This window comes from Furipterus horrens, unplaced genomic scaffold, assembly GCF_987537825.1.
Source record: "Furipterus horrens unplaced genomic scaffold, mFurHor1.1.pri manual_scaffold_2, whole genome shotgun sequence".
Lineage (NCBI taxonomy): Eukaryota > Metazoa > Chordata > Mammalia > Chiroptera > Furipteridae > Furipterus > Furipterus horrens.
Genome location: NW_028327172.1, coordinates 159,767,021 through 159,782,376, shown reverse-complemented (window position 1 = coordinate 159,782,376; position 15,356 = coordinate 159,767,021). Strand labels below are relative to the sequence as shown.

The 15,356-nt window shown below is 40.3% G+C and overlaps 1 protein-coding gene and 1 long non-coding RNA gene across 5 annotated transcripts in view; one reads left to right on the top strand and one right to left on the bottom strand.

Annotated features, from left to right (window-relative positions):
* Window positions 1-15,356, top strand: part of LOC150019821 (uncharacterized) — a 121,173-nt gene that overhangs the window by 22,053 nt on the left and 83,764 nt on the right. The gene's annotated exons all lie outside the window — the stretch shown is intronic.
* Window positions 1-15,356, bottom strand: part of LOC150019823 (protein MFI-like) — a 50,385-nt gene that overhangs the window by 9,347 nt on the left and 25,682 nt on the right. The window lies entirely within an intron of this gene.

Sequence of the window (15,356 nt, the reverse complement as noted above, 5' to 3'; positions counted from 1 at the left end):
TTAATTCTCTTAAAAAAGACACACCCATTTGTGACAACTGTTTTTATTCTCATTTTATGAATGAGAAATTTGAGACTTAGAGAAATTAAGAAATTGTTCTAGATCATGAATGACGTAAATATATATCAGAGCCAGTATTCAAATTTTACTCCATACCTGGACTTCTGCAGCACTATTCTCTTACATCTGAGCATGCAAATTAATGCATCTACCAAACATGAGCTGAGTAAATAGACAGAAGTTGACCTTACCAAGGATATTAAAATATAACATTTTATTGGTCTTTATTTTAAGATCTACATTGGTATTCCATTTTAAAGGTTAATCTATTCTGACATTGCATTTATTTATTAATTTGACACTCATTTATTAGGAAGTGGCATGGTGGAGGTGTAGAGCTAGGATTTAGTATTGAACTATCTGGCTTTGAATCTTCCTTCTGTGATTTATTAGCTATATAACCTTTGCCAAATGATCCAGCCTTTCTGGGACTTAGTGTCTTCTTCCTTAAAATAATAATCATTATACCACCTCCGGACAGCATCCGTAAGAGGTTTAGAAGTGTAAATCCATGTAAAGAATTTACAAAACCACTGGCACATGGTAAGCATTCAATGAAAGAAGGCTTATACAATCCTGCATGGCAAAATATGTGACAGTGACAAGATATATCCCTGCCCTCATGAAGTTTCTACTTTGTCAGACTTTAAATGGATAATGATCTATGTGAGTTAATGAATTTTACAGAAGCTGTAACATGCTTCTTGGTTTATATTGGTTAGTAAGAGCACAAATTGTAAGAAAGTATGATTTCACAATTTTTCTAGAGTTCTTCATTCACTTATTCACTTAATAAATATTTATTTGAGTTTCCAACGTTTGCAAAGCAATCTGTACAGTGGTGAAGTTCTTCCACGGAACTTGCAATCTTCCACTGCTATACACTCTTCCCTAAACATAATAGGCACTTAGTAGACGTGTACTAAATAAAAGAACACATAAAAATTGTACCGTTTGGCCCAGATTCATTAACTAATGCTCATGCCACAACAATGATGCATTTAGAAATCAGAAACTTCTGGAAAGCTGGGGTTGAATGCATTTTTTTGTGAGTTTCTCCATGTTTAGCTTCCCAAAGATACAGACACTTAAGATTAGGTTTGAGAACTGAAGTGATGCTCATTTTTCCTGTTACAGCACTGATGTACAAAAATTCAGATATCTGTTTTGTACTCTCAGACTTTTTAAAATTTAATCTTTATCATATTATTTTTACATTACCTTTTAATCCCCTTATACATCCCTCATCCCCAGCAACCACCACCCTGTTGTCCATGTTCATGAGTCCTTTTTCCTTTTTTGCCCAATCCCTCCACCTCCTAATCCCCCTCACTAGCTGTCATCCTGCTCTCAATCTATGAATCTGACCCATTTTCCTTGTTAGTTCAGTTTGTTCATTAGATTCCACATATGAGTGAAATCATATGATATTTGTCTTTCTCTGACTGGATTATTTCACTGAGCATAATGCTCTCCAGGTCCATCTCTCAGACTTTATTTAAAGAGAGTTATAACCCTTATTGTAGTAATTAAATTGTCTTCAACTCTTTAAAATTCACTATTTGTATGTAAGTGGGCTATAAGAGTCATAAAACAACAGGTTAGCAAATAAATAGAATTTCAGATACAACAGTGATCAGAAATGAAGAACATTTTATAATAATAATTTGTTTTATAAATAAATGATATTTTTTAAAAAACACAAAAACAACGTAAAATTTGCCTTTATAGGTGATGTTGCAATATAGTCACTTTCAGATGATCTCATATTCTTTCTAACTAGAAAACTTAAAGAGAAAGAGCATTCTAGAAATGGTTTTCTGAATATCACAACAGGAAGAGAAGTTAAAATGCAGAGACCTAGTACTAATCAAGGTCGAAATTGAAAAGAAAGTCAAGAGGAGCTAAGACTTGTACAGCAGTGGAAAGAAAGGATATAAAAATCAGAACCCTTTTATTAAGACAGATGTAAAAATATATCAAGATTTTGTTGATTTTGTTAACTGTTGATTCTCAGCAATAGTCAGATGGAAGAGTGTTTAAAAGCTATCAATAAACAAAACACACATTCATCCCCTACAACTTTACAAAAAGAAAACAAAACCATCATAAAACTAATTATTCATTGATTGATTGATTCATTCATTCATTCAACAAGTAACACATGTTCATTAAGCATCTATGTATGAGGCTCTGCCCTAATAAATAGAGCAGAGTCCCTGTTCTAAAAAATAAAAGTCTAACAGAGGATCAAAGTCTAGTGGAGGTGACAGACAAGTATATAGTTAATTGCAAAACCTAACAACTGAGTATATAGCAGATCTATAAGGAAGTGTCCACTGTCAGGAAGGCTTCTGTAGGAGATATTTGAGCCACTATCAAAAGATGAAGATCTTGTTGCCAAGTAGCTGAGCTAGAAAACATCTACTGAGGGAGAGGGAATACCATGTGGAATGTAGTAACAAGGAGCCCCCAACCGTTTTAGGTAAGAAAGTGATTTAATTTGCATTTTAGAAACCACTTCAGTGTTTACACAGAGACCGGGGAAGAAATTAGAGACAAATAAAACCAGGAATGCACAGCTGAGGGAGAGATGAGAATGAGATGCTCCAGTGGGGAGTGAAAGAAAAGTTGGAATTGAAAGATATTTTGGAAGCAGAATTAATAAGACCTGATGATGGATTACAAATAGCAGTTTATGAAAGGTGAGGCCTAAGATAAAGGCTACATTTCTGGCTTTGGTGACTGGGTAAATGATGGTGTTATAAACTGAGACTAGGAGGAATACTGAAAAAAGATCAATTTTTATGATGCGGAAGGTAAAAAATTCAGTTTTGGGCCTGTTAAGTTTGAGATGTAAATGTCCACATAATTAGAAATAGACAGAGTTCAGTTATGGATGAAGACTGCTTTGAGAGTAAATAAACATAAGAAAGAAAGAAGAAATAAAATAGATTATTATTCATCTGCACTGGCTTATACCAGGTGTCTCCCAGTGGTGGCTGTGCCTGAGCTTCTGCAAGTCACACCACCATTCTGTCAGAGCCACTTGTTTCTAGGTGATGGCACATGTGGTTAGTATATTTTGTGGTCCTGAAACCATTGCCACACTTCCTTGGCTGTAAATGGGTCCCTGTTTAGAAGCACTGTCATGTGGAATACAATGATGATGGATAAGGCATTCTATAATAATATCACTGACAAGTAAGGCAGGCAGAGAAATAAAATACATATCCAGAATATTCATTTATTGCTGTGAAGACAAAAGGATTCTTTCTCTCTTATGAGAAGTGTCAATATAATCAGCCTGCCATCAGATAGACAGTAAATCTCGTTCCTGGGGCAAAGCAATGGCTTTTGGAAACTCTGTAGCCACAGCCTCAGTGAGCAAAAGACCATGTTTATGAGTCCTTATATAGTCTTTTATTTTATTTTTATTTTAAGTATATTTTATTGATTATGATTACAGTTGTGCCAATATTTTTCCCTTTGTCCTCCCCTGCCCAGCACGACACTTCTCTCCAGCAACCCCCCACCTTAGTTCATGTCCATGGGTTGTGCATGTAAGTTCTCTGGCTTCTCTCTTTCCTGTACTATTCTTAACATCTCCCTGTCTATTTTGTTCCTATTAATTATGCTTCTTGATCCCTGCACCATTTTCCCCTTTCTCCCTTTTCCCCCTCCCAGTTTATAATCCTCCAGATGATCCCCACACCTATGATTCTGTTCCTGTTCTGATTGTTTGCTTAGTTTTTTTGTTGTTGTTGTTCTTTAGATTAGTTGTTGATTGTTGTGAGTTTGTTGTCATTTTAATGTTCAGAGTTTTGATCTTTTTCTTAAATAAGTCCCTTTAACATTTTATGTAATAATGGCTTGGTGATGAGTTCCTTTAGCTTTACCTTGTCTGGGAAGTACTTTATCTCCCCTTCCATTCTAAATGATAGCTTTGCTGGATAGAGTAGTCTTGGTTTTAGGTCCTTGTTTTTCATTACTTTGAATAGTTCTTGGCAGTCCCTTCTTGCCTGCCAAGTTCTTTTGAGAAATCAGCTGATAGCCTTATGGGAACTCCTTTATAGGTAACTCTTTGCTCTTCTCTTGCTGTTTTTAAGGTTCTGTTTTATCTTTAAACTTTGACATTTTAGTTATGATGTGTCTTGGCGTGATCCTCTTTGGGTCCAACTTGTTTGGGACTCTCTGTGCTTCCTGGACTTGTATGTCTATTTCCTCCACCAAATTACAGAAGTTTTCTTTCGTTATTTTTTTCAACTAAGTTTTCAATTTCTTGCTCTTCTTCCTCTCCTTCTGACACTCCTATGATTTGGATGTTGATACGTTAAAAGTTGTCCCAAAGGTTCCTAAGCTTCTCCTTGTTTTTTTTTTTTTTTCTTCTTCAATTCTTGTTGCTTCTTTCTTTTCCAAGTGAACGTTAATTTCTTCCTTTTGTTCCAAATCATTGATTTGAATCCTGGCCTCCTTCCCATTACTGTTGGTTCCCTGTATATTTTTCTTTATTTCACTTTATATAACCTTCATTTCTTCCTTTATTTTTTGGCTGTACTGAATCATTTGACCAAGCATCCTGATCACCAGTGGTTATTTTTTTTAATATGCTTTATTGATTATGCTGTTACAGTTTTACCAATTTCTTTTCCCTTTGTTCCCCTTCACCCAGTGACATCCCTCACTTCAGTTGTCCCCCCTCCCCACTTAGTCCATGCCCATTGGTTGTGTATATAGTTCTTTTCAACATCTTCCTACCTACTCCACTCCCTCCTACTATGCTTCTTTAAAAAAAAAAATTAATTAATTAATTAGTTTGTTTCTTTGTTTGTTTTATTTTTAGAGAGAGGGGAAAGGAGAAAGAAAGGGGAAAAAGATCACTGTGTGGTTGCCTCACTTGCACCCCCAACTGGGGACCTCACATGCAACCTAGTCATGTGCCCTGACTGGGAATCGAACCAGCAACACTTGGCTCGCAGGCCAACGCTCAATCCACTGAGCCACAGCAGCCAGGGCCTCTACTATGCTTCTTAATTCCTGGACCATCTCCCTCCCTTTCCCCACTTCCACCTCCCTGCTGACCTCCCCCCATAATGTTCCCCATACCTATCAATTTTTCCGACTCTTATTGCCTACTTAGTTTGCCTTTGTTTCAGTTCCCTAGCTTCTGTTGTTGGTTGTTGTGATACAGTTTTCATTTTAATGTTCATAGTTTTGATCCTCTTTCTCCTAAACAAGTCCCTTTATCATTTCATCTAACAGTGGTTTGGGTCTAATAAACTCCTTGAGTTTTACTTTGCCCTGGAAGCACTTTCTCTGCCCTTCTATTCTGAATGACAGCTTTGCTGGATAGAGTAATCATGGTTGTAGGCTTTTGATTTTCATTACTTTGAATATTCCTTGCCAGTCCCTTTTTGCCTGCAGAGTTTCTTTTGAGAAATCAGCTGAGAGTCTTATTGAGACCCCTTTGTGTGTAATTCTCTTCTTCTCTCTTGCTGCTTTTAAGATTCTCTTTGGATCCTTAATGTTTGACATTTTGATTATAATGTGTCTTGGTGTGGTTCTCCCTGGGTCCAGTTTTTTTGGAACTCTCTGTGCTTCCTGAACTTGTAAGTCTATTTTCATCCCCAAGTTGGGGAAGTTCTGCTTCATTATTTTTTCACATAATTTTTCAATTTCTAGTTCTTCTTCTTCACCTTACGGCAACCCTATGATTCAGATATTGGCCCTCTTATAGCTGTCTGATAAGTTTCTGAGCCTCTCCTCATTTTCCTCACTTCTCGTTTCCTCTTTCTGCACTGGTTGACTGTTGCTTCCTTATGTTCCAATTTGTTGATTTGATTCCTGGTATTCTTGCCCTCACCACTAGTTTCATATGTATTTTTGTTCATTTCAACAGGCCTAGCCTTCATTCCTTCCCCATCTTGTTTAAGATCTGCTGTTAGGTCTGTAAACATTTTATAACCAAAGCTCTGAACTGTGCCTCAGAAAGATTTCCTATCTGCTGCTTCGTTAGATTAGATATTTGCTGTCTGATCAGCTGTGTCACTGGGATCTCGATCATGATCTGTGCCATCCTGACCATTTTGTATTTACCTTTGCTTCTTGGGCAGGGCTGTCACACCTCCTATGCTATAGGGGGCGGAGCCCCGTGCACTCATCACAATCGGGCGACCTGTCTCACCACGCTGTGGCATTTTCTGCAGGGGTGGGGGTCCAAGATGGATTTCTGCTGTTCACTTTCTGCTGAGAGACTGGGAGCCTCCTCCTCTGCCCCCCCCCCACCCCCCCGTGCCTCACAGTCCAAGGCAATGGGGGTCTGCCTTGGCTTTGGAGTTGTAAGCTGACAGGTCTGGTCTGCAGCCAGGGGTGCTCCCCAGGGACTTCTTGCCTCCCCTTAAATATGGGTGTCTGTGATTACCACTGTCCTGACGCTGTCGCTGCTGCTGCCATGGACAGCATAGCTTGACCTCTCCTCTCCGGCTTCACCCTTCCTATCTGTCCGGACAAGCACCACTTCTTTACAACTTCATACATTGGACTTCCATTTATTTTCTGGAACTTCTGGTTATTTCTGGTTTTGCAGTAGCTGTATTCCTTCTTAGTTGTGGAGGGAGATGGAGCGTGTCAGTCTAGGCCTCCATCTTGGCTGGAAGTCTCCTGTGTTTGTTTGCTTCCGTGTCCCAGGCAGAGCTGTCATTCCTATTTCGTTGTAAGGGGTGGAGCCTAAGGTATTAGTCAGTAATGGGCGACCTGTTTCACCACGTTGTGGCGCTGGATGCGGGGGGGGAGGTCTGAGTAGGAACAATGCTGCTTGCCCAGCACTTGCCCCTTTTCCAGGCAGTTCTCCCACTTTCGCACCGGACTGGCACCCCTCTAGCTGCTGCCCTGGCTGTCATTCCTAGAGTGGGTGGGTCTGCGCATGTTCTAGGTCCGTGGTGGCTCTCTAAACAAGCGGACTCTGCTGAGAGACCTGCGGTTTCTGTCTCCCTCCCAACCCCCACTGGTTTGCACAGTTAAAAGCAATGAGGCTTGATTTTCCCTGGTTCTGGGACAGTGATCTTCGTGGTCTGGTGAGGAGCTGGGAACACTCCCTAGGTGTCCCTCCTGACTTTTTAAAACATGTAACTGCACTTTCTGTTAGCCTGCTGCTGTTGCTGCTGCTGCTGCCACCACCACACTGTGTCCTCTCTGCCCCAGCTCTGCCCCTTTTACCTGTCTGGATGAGTATTTCTTCTTTATATCTTTGTTTGCTGGACTTCCATGCAGTTTGATTTTCCTGGAACTTCTGGTTGTTTCTAGTTTTGAGGTAGTTGTATTCCTTCTTAGTTGTGGAGGGAGATGCAGCATGTCTATGCCTCCATCTTGGCCCGAAGCCTATCTCACCAGTGTTTTGAACTCAGCGTCTGATAGGTTGGCTATCTCTGTTTTGTTTAGTTCTTTTCCTGGCGTTTTGTTCTGTTCTTTCATTTGGGTCATATTTCTTTGCCTCCTCAATTTGGCAGCCTTCTGTGTTTGTTTCTGTATATTGGGTAGGGCTGCTTTGACTTCATGTCTTGGTAGTATAGCCTAATGTAGGAGGTGTCCTCTAGGGTGCAGTGGCATGGCCTCCCCTATCACCCAAGCTGGGTACTCGATGTACCCCCTCCATATGATCTGAGTACAACCTCCTCTTGTAGTTGAGCCTTGGCTGCTATTGGAAGATCAATGGGAAGGATTTACCCAGACAAGTCAGCTTCCGGGACTGGCTGTGACCTCTAACCACCAACCTCCACCCTCTGTGGAGGATCAGCTATGCAGGGACAGGGTGGTGGTGCTCCAATGTAGTCTGTAACTGTCCATAGGTGCGCTGACCCTGAGATTTCCTGGGTGGTGCAGGCCAAGGTCAGACCCCATCTGTGCTTTGCCTGGGGCCACCCTGCAGAGGGTATAAAGCAATCTGAGATGGCTGCTATTTGTGCTGATCTTGGATATTCCCAGGTGAAGCCAAGCTGTGAATCTAAGCTGCCTCCTGGTAGTGCTGGGCCTGGAGCTCACTGAAGCCAGCTATTGCTTGTTTCATAGGATTTAGGAAGTTGTGAAGCATGAGCCAAGACCAGCCATTCATATGGAAAAGCAGCTTGGGTGGGCCCATAAATTGGGTGGGGCAGAATCTCTGGGGATCTCTAAGGCCATTCAAAAAGAGTTAGCCAGGTTGATGGAGTCTCAGAAATGGCACCAGCTTGCCAGCTCTGAGGAGAAGGTTTAGAAAAGAGACAATGGTCTTTGTTGACCTTGACACCTGACACTTCCCTTTCTCCCTGTATACCACTGGTGCCTTTCAAGCTGCTACTGTGGTGCAAGAGCCCTGAGGGAGTGAGTCTGAGTAGGTGAGTCTGTGTGTGGGTTCTTTAAGGGGAAATGCTTGGGGCTCCAGCAGTTTCTTCCACTGACTCAATCACTGCTGGTTTTTGCAGCCAAAAGTTGTGAGGACTTATCTTCCTGCCACTGGAGCCCTGGGCTTGGGGGGCCTGGTGTGAGTCTGGGACTCCTCTCTCCTGAGATACCCCCCCCCCAAATTTTTATCCACCACACGTTGGTGTGAGACCAGCCCCTTCCGCATCTGCACCCCTCCTACCGGTCTGGATGAATGTCATTTCTTTAATTCCATAGTTGTCAGACTTCCATTCACCTCAGTTTCTGATGGTTCTGGCTGATGGTTGTTCTATATTTTAGTTGTAATTTTAATGTGGTTGTGCAAAGAAGTGAGCCACGTCAGCCTACACTACCATCTTGACCAGATCCTTGACTTGGAAGGGATTGAGCCTTTATAGAATCTTAATTCCTGGAACTAGGGCCACGTTTTACATGGTTACCTTTAGAAACCACTGATGTGGCCAGGGAAAAATGCTGATATTGACAAGATGCATTATCTTGTCCATCTGATTACTATGAGCTTCTGCCTCATATAAGCTCTATGGAGGGCATTAATGAGGATATAAATATGATTTGTGCCCAACATTCTGAGTATACCTCTTTCCAGACCTAATAACCAATTTCTCAATTCTTTGCAAGTCTCTGATCAGCTGAGAAACTATTAGCTACTGCCCATAGTGAATAAGATTGCTACCTCAAGCTATTTTTTCTTCTACATGAAGTGAAAAACCAGATATACCACCTCCAGTTATGCTCACTAGGAGGACCTCCTTTGACTATTTTCTGGACCAATTGAGGGATGATGGTAATCTAGTGACTGTCCATTTTTGGATGGTACCAGCATCCTGGGAAGATCTATGGTGAATTAGACCCAGTATGCTCTCCTTATATTAACTTGTCACAGGTGACTCCCTATTAAAGGTGAAAGTATGAGATGAAACATAGTCCATGTAGAATAAGTAGGTGTTGAAGGAGTCTCAGCCGTCTTGACATGCAGCTTACCTCGATATTTTGGACCTTCTCAGACCCATTCTCATACATACCAAGTATTCTATATTGCAATGATGCTTTATACTCTCAATTTTATGGTTTAATAGATTAAAGAAAACCCTGGTGAGCTCAAAATCACATAGCACTTAGTACCTTATTGTAAAGCATAAAGTCTCTCCCAGGGCCCAGTAGCTAGCTGGGAACGAATGTTCAAATGGAGAATAGTTTGGACAGATGAAGTCTGTGCTGTGATCCTCCTATTGGGACTCTTTATGAACTACATCCTGCATTATGTTGTCTGCCACAGACATGTCCAATACTGTTGGGACTGTTGGGCCATACAGCCCAAGTAGTAGGGCAGCTTGACCACATTGTGGACCTCTTGGAGTATGGTAGCCTTATTAGGTCACCTAGTAAATAAATTGGAGCACCATGCCCAAATGTGGCATGTTTTACCTCCCAAATCCATAGACGCTAAGTGTTGTGTGTCTTCAAGGTGAATGATATAAACTACAGTAGCTTGTCTCTCACTTTAGAAGGCTACCCCCAAATATTTATAAACTTCGGCTACTCAGCAAACCCCTAACTTTTAAAAGTGTTTATCTCCCTCCTTTCAGAGTGAATTTGTCCCATTAAGTTATCCAGGAAGTTGTTATGTTCTGCTCACCAGTATAATGAACAAGATTGGTGTTCTGTGGGAACTGAGATGTGCAAGCCCCTAGGGACAAGATCAGAAGATGTTACATAACTCTGAGAGGAAGCTGTAAAGATACATTATTCTCTCCATGTAAATGCAAACTGTTTCTCTTTTTCGCTTACTGGCTGGGATGAGAAAGAGCACATTTGCCTGGTCAGTAGCAGCATATCAGGTGCCAGGGGCTGAGTTGATTTGCTCCATTAAAGAAAGCTTAGCTGCAATTTGTGTCATTACCTGACCTTCATCACTTCAATGTTCCATTATGCCCAGTGAACTAAGGAACCAATTCCATCACCTTTCCCCATTGTCACCTCCAGTCTATAAAGGACAGCCACCACAGAGTTCATCAAGAACTCTGCTCATCCCCTGATTTCTTAGTGACTTAATTAAGAATGTATCTTTTGGGGCATCCTGGAAGTTACAGCTAGTGGGGGGCTGACTAGATTGCACCTAATACACACAAGCACATACATTCCCCAGAGCCTTTAGAAATCCTTTTTCTACAGTGTACAGAAAAGTTCAGGCATTTTGTAACTGTAGAACTTTGGTTGAGGTCAGGCTTTGATAAGTCAACCTAACAGACTATGAACATCATTTCTAGGCACTCAAGCCAACATATTAAATCCATAATCCCAAGTAAGTGTGGCCATATCAATAAATTCAGCCTGATTAACTCTATATCTAAAGACTTTAGAACCCACTCTCACACATGCTTTTGAAGCTCCTGTCAATATAAATTGGAAAATTTTTGTAACTCTTGGTTTATAAGACATCTCCTCCTGGAGTAGACCTTGAACCTCTCTGTCTGGACTTCTCAGAGCTACAACTCTCAATGTGGCTGTAGGCCATGAGAAACAGGGGGGACCCCTAGGGAGAATCAGCATAAATGTGCAAAGTAAATGCACCAGGTGCAGTCATTGAAAGAGAAGAACAAACAAACAAATTTTTAGTGGGGAAAAATATATATAAAGACTGGAAATGCAATTTTAGTGAATATTAGAAGGACAAGGATTTTCCTTCACTCTGTATATTTTTCTGCCTACCTGATCCCTCCAGAATTTGGCATCCTGAAGAAGTAAGTAATGACATAAGGTTCTTTGCATGAAACTAATAAGACCAGTTGATAATAGAGGTTTTTGTTGACCAAGACTTAGACTGGAATGTCATGCCTAAATGAGACATGCTTGGGCTCTGGTTGTTACCAAAAATCCCTGAGGAACCAAGGGTGACCTTAGAAGGTAACAAAAGCCCATGAGAAAAAAGGCCTGGTACCTAGGTTGGATGTGCGGTCCATGGCGATCTCTCCAGGGAAGGAATGAAGGTTGCTTTCCTGAAAGATGGCTAGAAGCAACCTTAAGGCACAATGGAAAACCTGAAGGACTTGTAAAAGACAGGTGTTTAGAGGCAAGGCTGAATGGCAGGTATGTGGCTCAGCTTCCGTGCCCTGAAGGGCAGACTGAAAGTTACCCTAAATGTTCCTTGTGTAAGTTCCAGCAAAGCAAAACTAAAGATCATAAGTGATCATTTGCTGCTCTTGTTGTGTTTATGCAAATGAACAAGGTAAATTAAAAATGAACCTAATGCAGTCCCTTTAATGACAAGGAGGGTAATCTTAGGGAGAAAAATCGTGATTAAAAAAAAATCACAATGCTCGGTGGTAGACTATAAAGTAGTGCAGCTAACCATCTTTAAAGTTTCTGTTCATTTGAAGTTTTCTTTCATTTGTAAGTTAAACTATGTCTGTGGCATCATCAAAGATGCTTAATTTACAGGCATGAAGAATGTCAAATGCCTTGCAACTGGATGTCTTTCCAATAAGACAGTCTTACAGATTTAGAGACTGGTTTATGGGTTAGGTTGCATAAATTAACATGTGTTTTCTGTTTTCAAAAGGCATAAGCCTAGGATCTTATTACCTGAGTGATTGTACGTATAGGCCTCACTTAATCCTGTCTGCATCGCTACCTCCTGAGACTCAACGGTTTTGCTGAACCAAATGGCTGGGTTGGTGAAAAATGGGGTGGTCTTTGGGCTCCACCTTAAAATTGGTTTCTCTTTTCTATCCTAATGGCTTGGACAGAAAGGACCCAGAGGTCTGAGAGGGGGGAAACCTAAAATATTTCCCTCAGCCCGAGCTAAGTATAATGGGCAAAAGACTTTTGGACAGGTATGACGTGCCTGGCACACCTTCCTCCAAAGAAACCCTTCTTTTTTCCCTAATGGGAGACATTGAAAAATTAATACCTGCCTTTTGTCATCTAGTGGTTATGGACTGAATGATGACTTTTAACCGTGTTGCCAAATACGTTGTCCCCAGAATACAACAAGGATGCCAGCCTGTTAAACCAAGCACTCCGTTATCCAGGGACAGCCAACTGACCTGGAGTCTGCAAGATCCTTCCCCATGTGGGAAGGCCACCCTCACCTCCACAGCCTGACTCATATTAGGGAATTCTGGACCCAAGGGTAGATAGGATGATAACCATGTCCAGCTTGAAGCAGCTAGAGGAGCAGGAGACCATCGCCCATTGTCCTCTATAAGATTATAAAGGGTTTCAAGTCGGGGGGGGTTGTTATTTTTTTATAATAATTTAAAAAACAATAATAATATAGGAAAGGGAGAAACCAGAGAGCTTGTATGCATGACCCATGGGCATGGACTGGCGGGATGGGGGGCATTGCTGGGGGAGAGGTGTGCTGGGCAGAGGGGAGCAAAAGGGAAAAAATGGAACTATTGTGACAATATAATCAATAAAATATAGCTAAAAAAAATGGGGAGGAAGGGCTTCCTTCCACCAATAGGGATATTTGAAGGTTTAAGGTTCTCAGTCTTACCATATCAGCCCAAATATCCCCATTCCAGGTCTCAGGGTTCCACTTCTTCCCCACTAGTGCCCTTACCTTAGTGCACAAGACCTGACAGAGTTAAGTATTTGGTTGCACTTCAGGCACTGTAATTCTGTGACCCTTGCAATCAGCTCCTGGGTTGCTCCCAACTCACCCTGCAACTACAGAAGATGAAGGACTACTTCATGAAGATGTTGTGATTCTCTGCACATGTTATTTTTAAAAATTTAAATAACTTTATTGAAGTATGGTTGATGTACATTAAACACATATTTAAACTGTACAACCTAAATTGTTTTAACATAGGAGGGAGGACACCCCCTCCAAATGGAATTATCTTCTGGAGGGCAGGCCCTTTGTGGTACAGGCTTCCCCCACTAGATGAGTGTCCTAGGAACCCATCTGTATCAGTGTACCATGTAATGTTGTTGTGAGAAGCTGTATTCAGCTTCAGTGAATTTTTTTTTGAAGACTCTTTCAACATGTTTGCCCATTTCATGATGGGTGATTTACGAGTACACCTGCCCACACCTCACTGAGTATTCAGTTTTTGATCAAAAATGGCATGACGCCCATGCTGCATCCTTCTTATTCACCCGATTGCTCTCCCCCTCAGTGACATTTTTTTTGTTTCTCTGGATGAAAAAAGTCCTTAAAGGGAAACATTTTTGCTGATGTGGAAGAGGTGAAACAAAAAATGGCAGATGCACTAAAAGATATCAAAATTGATGAATTCAAAAACTGTTTTGAGCAGTGGAAAAAACAACTAAATAAGTGTATTGCATCCAACAGAGAGTACTTTGAAGGTGACTGGGGTTTAAACATGTACGAATAAATACACAATTTTTTATAAGTAAATTCTGTTTTCGGGTCCCCCCTCATACATATACACTTATAAATCTATCACCACAATAAAAAAAATGAATACATCATCAACCCCCAAAGTTCCTTGTGTGCCTTAGTAATCCTTCTCTCCCTCCTTCCTCCCATCTTTATCTCCAAACAACCATTGATCTGCTTTATTTCACTCTAGATTCATTTGTATTTTCTAGAATTTTGTGTAATGAGATCATGTAGTGTGCTCTCATTTTTTGACTGGTTTCATCATTCAGCAGCATTGCTTTGAGATTCATCCATGTGACTGTGGATATCAATAGTTCAGTCCTTTGTACTGCTGAGTAGTATTCCTTTGTGTAGGTATATCACAATTATTTATCCAGTGACATTTGGGTTGATGGATATATGGGTTGTTTCTGGTTTTTGGATATTTTAAATAAAGCTGTTATGAGCAATCATACAATCTTTCTGTGGACATAAGTTTTATTTCTCTTTGATAAATACTTAAGGAGTGAAAGAGCTAAGCTGAATGGTGATATAACCTACAATTTAATTTGTAAGATACTACTAACTTGTAACAAAACTGCCTGTTTTCCAAAGTGGATGTACCATTTGCAGTTGCTCTTTATATATGCAGACCACTTTAGCCATTTCAGTGGGAATGTAGAATCTCATTATAGTTTTAGCTTGCACTTTCTTAGTGACTAATAATGATCATCATTAGTTCATTTGTGCTTATTTGCTATCCATATGTCTTCATTGTCAGTGTTTGTTTAAATCTTTGCCCATTTTTAAATTAGGTTGTATTCTTATCATTGAGTTTTGAGAGTTTAAACAATATTCTAGATACAAGTCTTTTATCATATATATTTTTTGCAAATGTTTTCTTCCTGCTTGTGGCTGGTGTTTTTATTTGTATATATATTTTCACATCTGTAATATTGTTTTGTGATATATCTCCTTGGGCAAGGGAAACGAAAGGAAAATAACAAATGGGACTACATTAAACTAAAAAGTTTTTGCATAGCAAAGGAAATCATCAACAAAATAAAAAGACAACACACAGAATGTAAAAACATATACACTGATATACCTGATAAGGGGTTAATATCCAAAATTTATAAAGTACTTAAAAAACTCAACACCAAATAAACATACAACCCAATTTTTAAAAGTGGACAAAGGACCTGAATAGACACTCTTCAAAAAGGACATACAGATGGCCAATAGATAAATGAAAAAATGCTCAACATCACTAATCATAAGAGAAATGCAAATTCAAAGCACAATGAGATACCATCTCATACATGTCAGAATGGCTATCATCAATAAATCAACAAACAACAAGTGCTGGCGAGGATGTGAAGGGGGAACACTTTTGCACAGTTAGTGGGAATGCAGACTAGTGGAAAACAGTGTGGATAGACCTCAAAAAAATAAAAATGGATCTCCATTTTTACCTAGTGATCCCACTTCTGGGAATATATCCAAAGGAACCAAAAACACTAAT